The sequence below is a fragment of the Galeopterus variegatus genome, unplaced genomic scaffold, assembly GCF_000696425.1.
Source record: "Galeopterus variegatus unplaced genomic scaffold, G_variegatus-3.0.2 Scaffold884, whole genome shotgun sequence".
Classification (NCBI taxonomy): Eukaryota; Metazoa; Chordata; class Mammalia; order Dermoptera; family Cynocephalidae; genus Galeopterus; species Galeopterus variegatus.
Window position 1 is genome coordinate 238,871 of NW_007726995.1, and position 7,277 is coordinate 246,147.

Below are 7,277 nucleotides of genomic sequence, written 5' to 3' on the forward strand. Positions count from 1 at the left end.
ATCATCGTTCATTTTTAAAAATTAACTTTATTGCAGTATAATTTACATACAATAAATGCACCTGTTTTAAGAGCTCAATGAGTTTCAGAAAATTATACAGTCGTGTAACTACCACTGCAATCAAAATCTAGAACTTTTCCATCACCCCAAAGTTTCCCTTATGCCCCTTTGCAATCAATCCCCTGCCCCCATACCCAGCCCCAGCGAACCACTAAACTGTTTCCTGTCCCTACAGTGTAGACTTCCCTTTTCTAGAATATTGTAGATGGAGTGGTACAGTAGGTACTCTTTGGGGTAAGGCTTCTTTTTCTGAGAACGTTTTTGAGATGCATCCTCGCTGTTGCGTTACCAGGTGTTCGTTGCTTTTTACTGTTTGAGGAGCAGTCCATTGAATGGACATACCACAGTTTGTGTGTCCCTTCACTAACTGATGGACATTTGGGTTGTTTTCAGTTTGAGGCTATTAATCCCTTTTTAAGACCTCAATGAGAAAGCATGTCGAGATCATTTCTAAATGTTTACTGTTACCTGACAAACAATACTGCAAAGTGGCCATGAAAATTTGCATGGCCATTTTATGGGAGAAGTGTCATGACAGGAGAGGTACGGCAGAAAATCTTTTAAAAGACCCTCTTGTTCAAGCAGGGGACCCAGAGGTCCTAAGAAGGCAATGAGTTAGTTTCTATGCAGAGGCCAGAACCCAGCTCCACTTTACCCATCCCTCCCCAAGGCCTCTCACAAAACAGGGTGGGGACTCTATGAGGAGCACTCCCAGTGTATCCCCTCATGGTGTTGAAGACCTTGATGATGATAATGATGGTGACAGTGTTAACTACCGGATTAAGTGCTTACTCTATACAAGGCAGTGCTCAAAGTTCTTTGCACAGATCAACTCACTTTAATCTACACAATATCCCAATGAAGGTGGTAAAATTGCTACTCCCATTCTATAGATAAAGAAACTGAGGCACGGAGAGGTTAAGCATCTTGCCTGAAGTCACAAGCCAGGAAGTAGCAGAGCTGAGACTCACATCAGGCAGTCAGCCTCCCGTGTTGCTGTATTCAAAAGCAGATGGTTGAGAGTCTCTGTGAGCAAGGAAGGTGATGTGGCATGGTGGGTACAACCTGAATCAGATGCCAGGCAGCCTGGGACTTCTGTCCCAACTTGCTGTGTAATGTGGGCAGTCGTGTTCTTTCTCTAGGACTTCTTCACCTACCAACATGAAAAGGGGGGCTGGCCAGCAGCTATCTCAGTCGCTAGAGCACAGTGTTATAACACCAACATCAAAGGTTCAGATCCCCATACCCCAGCTGCCAGAAAAAAAAAAAAAAAAAGGAAAAGGGGAAAGTTTGTTAAGAGGTTTCGGGATGCTTTGGCAATGTGGTTCTATTGTATTTTTGTAGAGCTCAGCTGACAGCAGAAAACAGGAGCTAAACCTCATGGCTTTACTCTCTGAACCGGATCAGTAGAGACAGGTGGTCAGGTGGCTTTTCTAGTCTGGACATTGGAGGCCAGGACTCAGTCCTCAGTGGGCAGGATGGTGTCCCTGAGTGAGGGGTTTGGCCTCTGTCCCCCTGGGCAGGCAAGGCCAGCCCTCCTGTCATGCCGTATTTTCCTGCTGGCTTGGATGCCTGAAATCTGTGGAGTAGAGCGTCAACCTCTGCCCCCACCTGATGGCAACCCATTCTCAGTCTTGCAGCCACTCCTTCCCCTCCAGACTGCCCATCTTCTCCCTCCCCTGCTCCCTGCCTGCTGGACCCATGCTATAGGTGCCCCTGCCTCTCCAGCTTCAGGGAAACCATGTCCGTGGCCCTATTCTCAAGTTTATACCAACTAAAAGATATAGAGTTTATACAATATCTATTGAGCACTGTTATAATTTATATCAATTAACATTTAATCCTCCTAACTACCCTATGATGTATATACATATTATTACATTGTACAGATGAGATACCTGAGGCTCAGAGGGGTTGAGTGCTTTGTCCCAGGTCACACAGTGTGTACAGGACAGAGCCAGGATGGGGGTCCAGGCAGACTGCTCCCAAGCCCACACTCTTAACCACCACACTACATCTCCCTCCCCCGGTTAGGGCACCTGAGAACCTCTGACTCCTTCCTGATTCTGTCCCTCCTACAGTGTCAGTGTCTGTCCATCAGGTAGGTGCTGGGGTACAGTGCCACTGTTGACAGTAGAGGTCCCAGAGCTGACAGTCTTCAATTCAAATACCGACTCTGCTGCTCACTGGCTGTGTGTCTTTGAGCAAGCCTCAGATCCTCTCTGAGCCTCACTTCACTCATCTGTAAATGACAACAGGATCCACTCCACGGGGTTACTGTGAAGATTAAATCAATAGTGTGGAGCAGTGGTTCTCAAAATATTGCTGGGGGATCCCTGAGGATTCCCAAGACCCTACCAGGGGATCCATGAGGTAACCGTTATTTTCATAAGAGCTGGCCATTAGCTCAGTTGGTGAGAGCATGGTGCTGATAACACCAAGGTCCAGGGTTCGATCCCTGTACTGACCAGCTGCCAATATATATATATATTATTTTCATAATAAGACTAAGGTGTTAATTGCCTTTTTCACTCTCATTGTCTTATGAGTGTACAATGGAGTTTCCTGGAGGCTGCATGTCATGTGATATCACAACAGATTTAATACAGAAGCACATATTAGAATCCAACTGTCCTCTATCAAGCCAGACATTAAAGAGACTCAAAAAAAAATGGAAAACAGTGCTACTTTTCCCACTAAGTTTTTTTGTTTTTGAAAATATGGTTATTTTTAGGGCCACCCATGGCTCACTTGGGAGAGCGTGGTGCTGACAACATCAAGACAAGGGTTAAGATCCCCTTACTGGTCATCTTTAAAAAAAGAAAGAAAGAGGGCCGGCCCGGTGGCGCACTGCTATAGTGCGCCGCTTGAGAGCGCAGTGATGCTCCCGCCGAGGGTTCGGATCCCACATACAGACCGGTTCCCGCTCACTGGCTGAGTAGACTCTGGATGCTATGTGCTTCCCGTTGTCTTCACCTGGAGAACACGGGACCCATGGTCAGCCATGTGGATCTCTCGGGCACCTTGAACTGCTAACATGTGGAGAAAGTGTGAACAATAAATTCTAAATCTTCCAGCTTTGAAGTTGGAGCTTGAGAACACCCCTAGGAAGGCAACAATTTGCCCTCAGCCTGGGAAGATGAGATTCACCCTGGACTGGTCAGGAGACCGTACATTAATATAGGAAAAGGTTCACACTGGGGTCACCCGGGCTGGGCTTCTAGCCCATGCAAACTCTCTGTGGTGCAAGACCCACAGCCTCACAGTGTCTCAGTTACAGTCTCTGTGAAATAGGTAGGTTGAACCCTTCTTGGTGATGTTCTAGCTGGGATTTGGGAGGCCCTAGGCATTTGGGCCTCCTTTCCCTCTGTCTTCTCACCTGGAAGGTAGCAGCATGCAGTGGGGAGATCATAGAACAGGGGGAGGGACTGTACTGGCAGCAGCACAGCCTCTTCCTGGCTGTGCCAACATTCCAGTGACCTTGGGCAAGGCCTTGCCCCTCTCTGGGCCTCAGCTCTCAGGAATTTAAGATGGGAGGGCCAACCCATGGCTCACTCGGGAGAGTATGGTGCTGAGAACCCACAGCCATGGGTTTGGATCCCATATAGGGATAGCCGGTTAGCTCACTAGGTGAGCATGGTGCTGACAACACCAAGTCAAGCAAGGGTTAAGATCCCCTTACCGGTCATCTTTTAAATAAATAAATAAATAAATAAAATAAGATGGGCACAGCCTAACTGAGCTCAGAGCCGACTTCTGCCTGCCCTACAAATCTGATGGCTAGTTGGGGATTTAGTGGACATTGGACTATTAGGGCCTCAGGTCCCAGGCTGAAATGCCATCCCCAAACCTCCTTCCTTTTCAGAGGGTCAGAACTGTTCCTGATTCACTCAACAAACCTTTATGCAGCACCTACTGTCGCCAGGCCACAGGGCAGACTGGAGCCCAGAAGAGAGAGAAAACAGATATTTTCTTTTTTTTGTCTTTTGTCTTTTTTCCGTGTCCGGCAACGGATCGCAACCCTCAGTGTTGCCCCCGTACCGGACCGGGGACCGGCAATGGGATCGCAACCCTCGGTGTTGCTCCCGCGCCTCGCTCAGCCAGTGAGCGGGAGCCGGTCTGTATGTGGGATCCGAACCCTCGGATGGGAGCACCGCTGCGCTTCCCAAGCGGCGCACTATCCAGTGCGCCACCGGGCCGGCCAGAAAACAGATATTTTCAATCATTTGTATCTATTCCACTTAGGATTCCATAATTCATTTGGGACCCAGAGCGGGACAAGAGATAAGAAAGGAGTCAGCTGTGGTCTTTGTCCTGTCCCAGTGTGGTGAGCCTTTGTTCACTCGCTCACTCATCCATCCACTCGTTAATTCAACAAATACTTATTGAGCACCCACTCTGTGCTAGAGCCAGTGCTATGTACAAAACAGACACAAGCCTGCCCTCATAGAATTACAGTCCAGCAGAAGCAGACACTAAACAGATAAACAATTACGGATATTATTACACATTGTGATGGCTTACACTTAAAAAAAATGATATGAGAAGCAATAATAGGATATATTTTTCAGAAAAGACTGTGAACCACTGTTCACGTACCTGAGGACAGTGGCATAAATGTGTAAGAGTTTACTTTCTTTCCTCTTATAATGAGAAGTCTGGAGGTAGTGGCTGCTGGTGTTGGTTTGCAGTTCAGGGATGCCAGGATGAAGGGCTCTGTTGTACCTCGTGTTCCCATGGTAGCTGCTGGAGTGCCAGCATTCATATTTGCATTTCAAAGACAAAACAGGAAGGACGAGAGAGCAGGAAGGCACACCTTGGCTCTCTACCCGCTTCTGAGGAGCATTCTCAGAAATCCACACAGCCTCTGCTTTGATCGCATTGGCCAGAACTTAGTCACAAAGCCACACCTGGCTGGATAAGAGGCTGGTAAATGAAGAAATAATCTGGGCACCCTGAACGAAATAAAATTTCTGTAAAAAAAAATGAAAAGGGAAAAAAGATATTGAGTAGATATATTAGTTTCCTATTATTGCTGTAATAAATTACCACGAACTTGGTGGCTAAAACAATAGAAATGTATTTTCTTATAGTTCTGGAGGCCAGAAGTCCAAAATCACTATTGCTGGGCCAAAATTAAAGTGTTAGCAGGGCTGCCCTCCCTCCAGAGGCTCTAGAGGAGAATCCGTTCCCTGCGGCTTCAGCTTCTGGTGGCTGCTGGCATTCCTTGACTTGTAGCCACATCACTCCAGTCTGCAAGGCCAGCATCTTCAAATCTCTCTGCTGCATCTTTATATTAAAGATATAAAGTCTCCTCTGTGTGTGTCAAATTTCCCTCAGCCTCCCGCTTATAGAGATCCATGTTGTTGCATTTGGGGCACATCCTGATGATCCAGGATAATCTCCCCATCTCAAGGTCCTTAACTTCAACACATCCACACGTTACCCTTTTTTCCAAATAAGGTAACATGCACTGGATCCGGGAATTAGGGCCTGATATTTTGAGGGGCTATTTCTCAGCCTACTGTAATAGGTAACATTGTCTGTTTCTGGTGACTTCATTTAAACTGGGGGATCAGGCTGGCCGGTTAGCTCAGTTGGTTAGAGCGTGGTGTTATAACACCAAGGTCAGGGGTTCGGATCCCTGTACTGGCCAGCTGCCAATAAATAAATAAACAAATAAACTGGGGGAGGGGAGGTCAGAGGGGTCCTCTCCAAGGAAGAGATGCTGTCCCTGAGATGGAAAGAATGAGAGGCTTCCCGGAAGAGGTGGAAGTCAATCAAGATAGGACAGAAAAAGAGAAAGGAAGTGGGGCATGTATCACATTTGAGCTTCTCTTCATTTTTTCCTGATTTCTGTCTTGCCTTTTCCTTCCAGCTCGGGAGCACTCTGCACCAGGGATGTGTCTATTTGCCAAACCCAGGAGCTGTTTTTAGGGCAGGGTAGTTGAAGGTCATAGTGGAGAACTCTTGGGACAATCCGTTCCCTTTTTGAGCCTCAGGTGGTCCGCCTATGAAATAGGGTAGTAAACAGTGCCTAGGAGATAGGGTTTTTTTAGAATTCATAGAGATTACACATATAAATCCCCTCTAAAACAAATAACAAAACAAAAAGAGTAAAAAATAAATAAAAAATATTTCTATATATAAATCTGAGGGTGGATTTACAGAGAAACTAATAAAGCTTCAACAAAACAAAAAGAGTAAAAAATAAAAAATAAAAAATATTTCTATATATAAATCTGAGGGTGGATTTACAGAGAAACTAATAAAGCTTCAACTTCAGGGCCCTCACTGGCCCTGCCCCTTCCAACACCCTCAGGGGGGCCCTCACAATGCACTCACACAGTGATCAAAGGGCGCACAGACAAAAACATAGGACAAAATATTATAGAGATGTGTCAGGCAATTAATGAATAAAAGTATGATTTTGTCTGGATTTTGTGATGTTTGTGGAATTGGTAAGTTTTAAAAATGTAGGGCTGTCTGGTTAGCTGAGTTGGTTAGAGCACGGTGCTGATAACACCAAGGTCAAGGTCAAGAGTTCAGATCCCCATACAGGTCAGCTGCCAAAAAAAAAAAAAAGGGGAATAAAAAATTTAATTTCTCTACTGGCCAATTGGCTCCGTTGATTAGAGCACAGTGTTATAACACCATGGTCAAAAGGTTTAGATCCCTATACTGGCCAGCCACCAAAAAACAAACAAAATAACAATAACAACAAAATTTATTTGTTGGGCTTTCTTTTCACATGCTAAGTAAACATTCATATTGGCAACTAATTTTGTATTTATAATTTTGCATTTACATTCTTTTTTCTAAGGAAGGCTCCTAAGATTGTGTGAGCTTGAGGCCTCACCAAACCTACACCTCCTAGCCCAGTGGCATCCACCCACCTAATCTGCCCAGAGATGGACCCAAAAGGGCATGTTGCTAACAGCCTCCCCTGCTCTGGAACCAGTGGGTGAGCAAAGCCTGCAGGCAACTGGGGCCTTTTTTCTTTCCTCCTTCATAATACCCACCTGCCCTAGGTTGAAATCCCTGAGGGCAGGGACCTCTTCTTCATGACACTCACTGGATGCTTGGCACCTGGCACGTGGCAAGCGTCCAGTCCAATGGTGGTGAATGAATGAACAGGTGATGAGCAAACCAAAGGTGCTGCTGCCTAGTTTTGGGGAGACAGGAGCTGGAGACCAGACCAGAAGGCACAATGACCT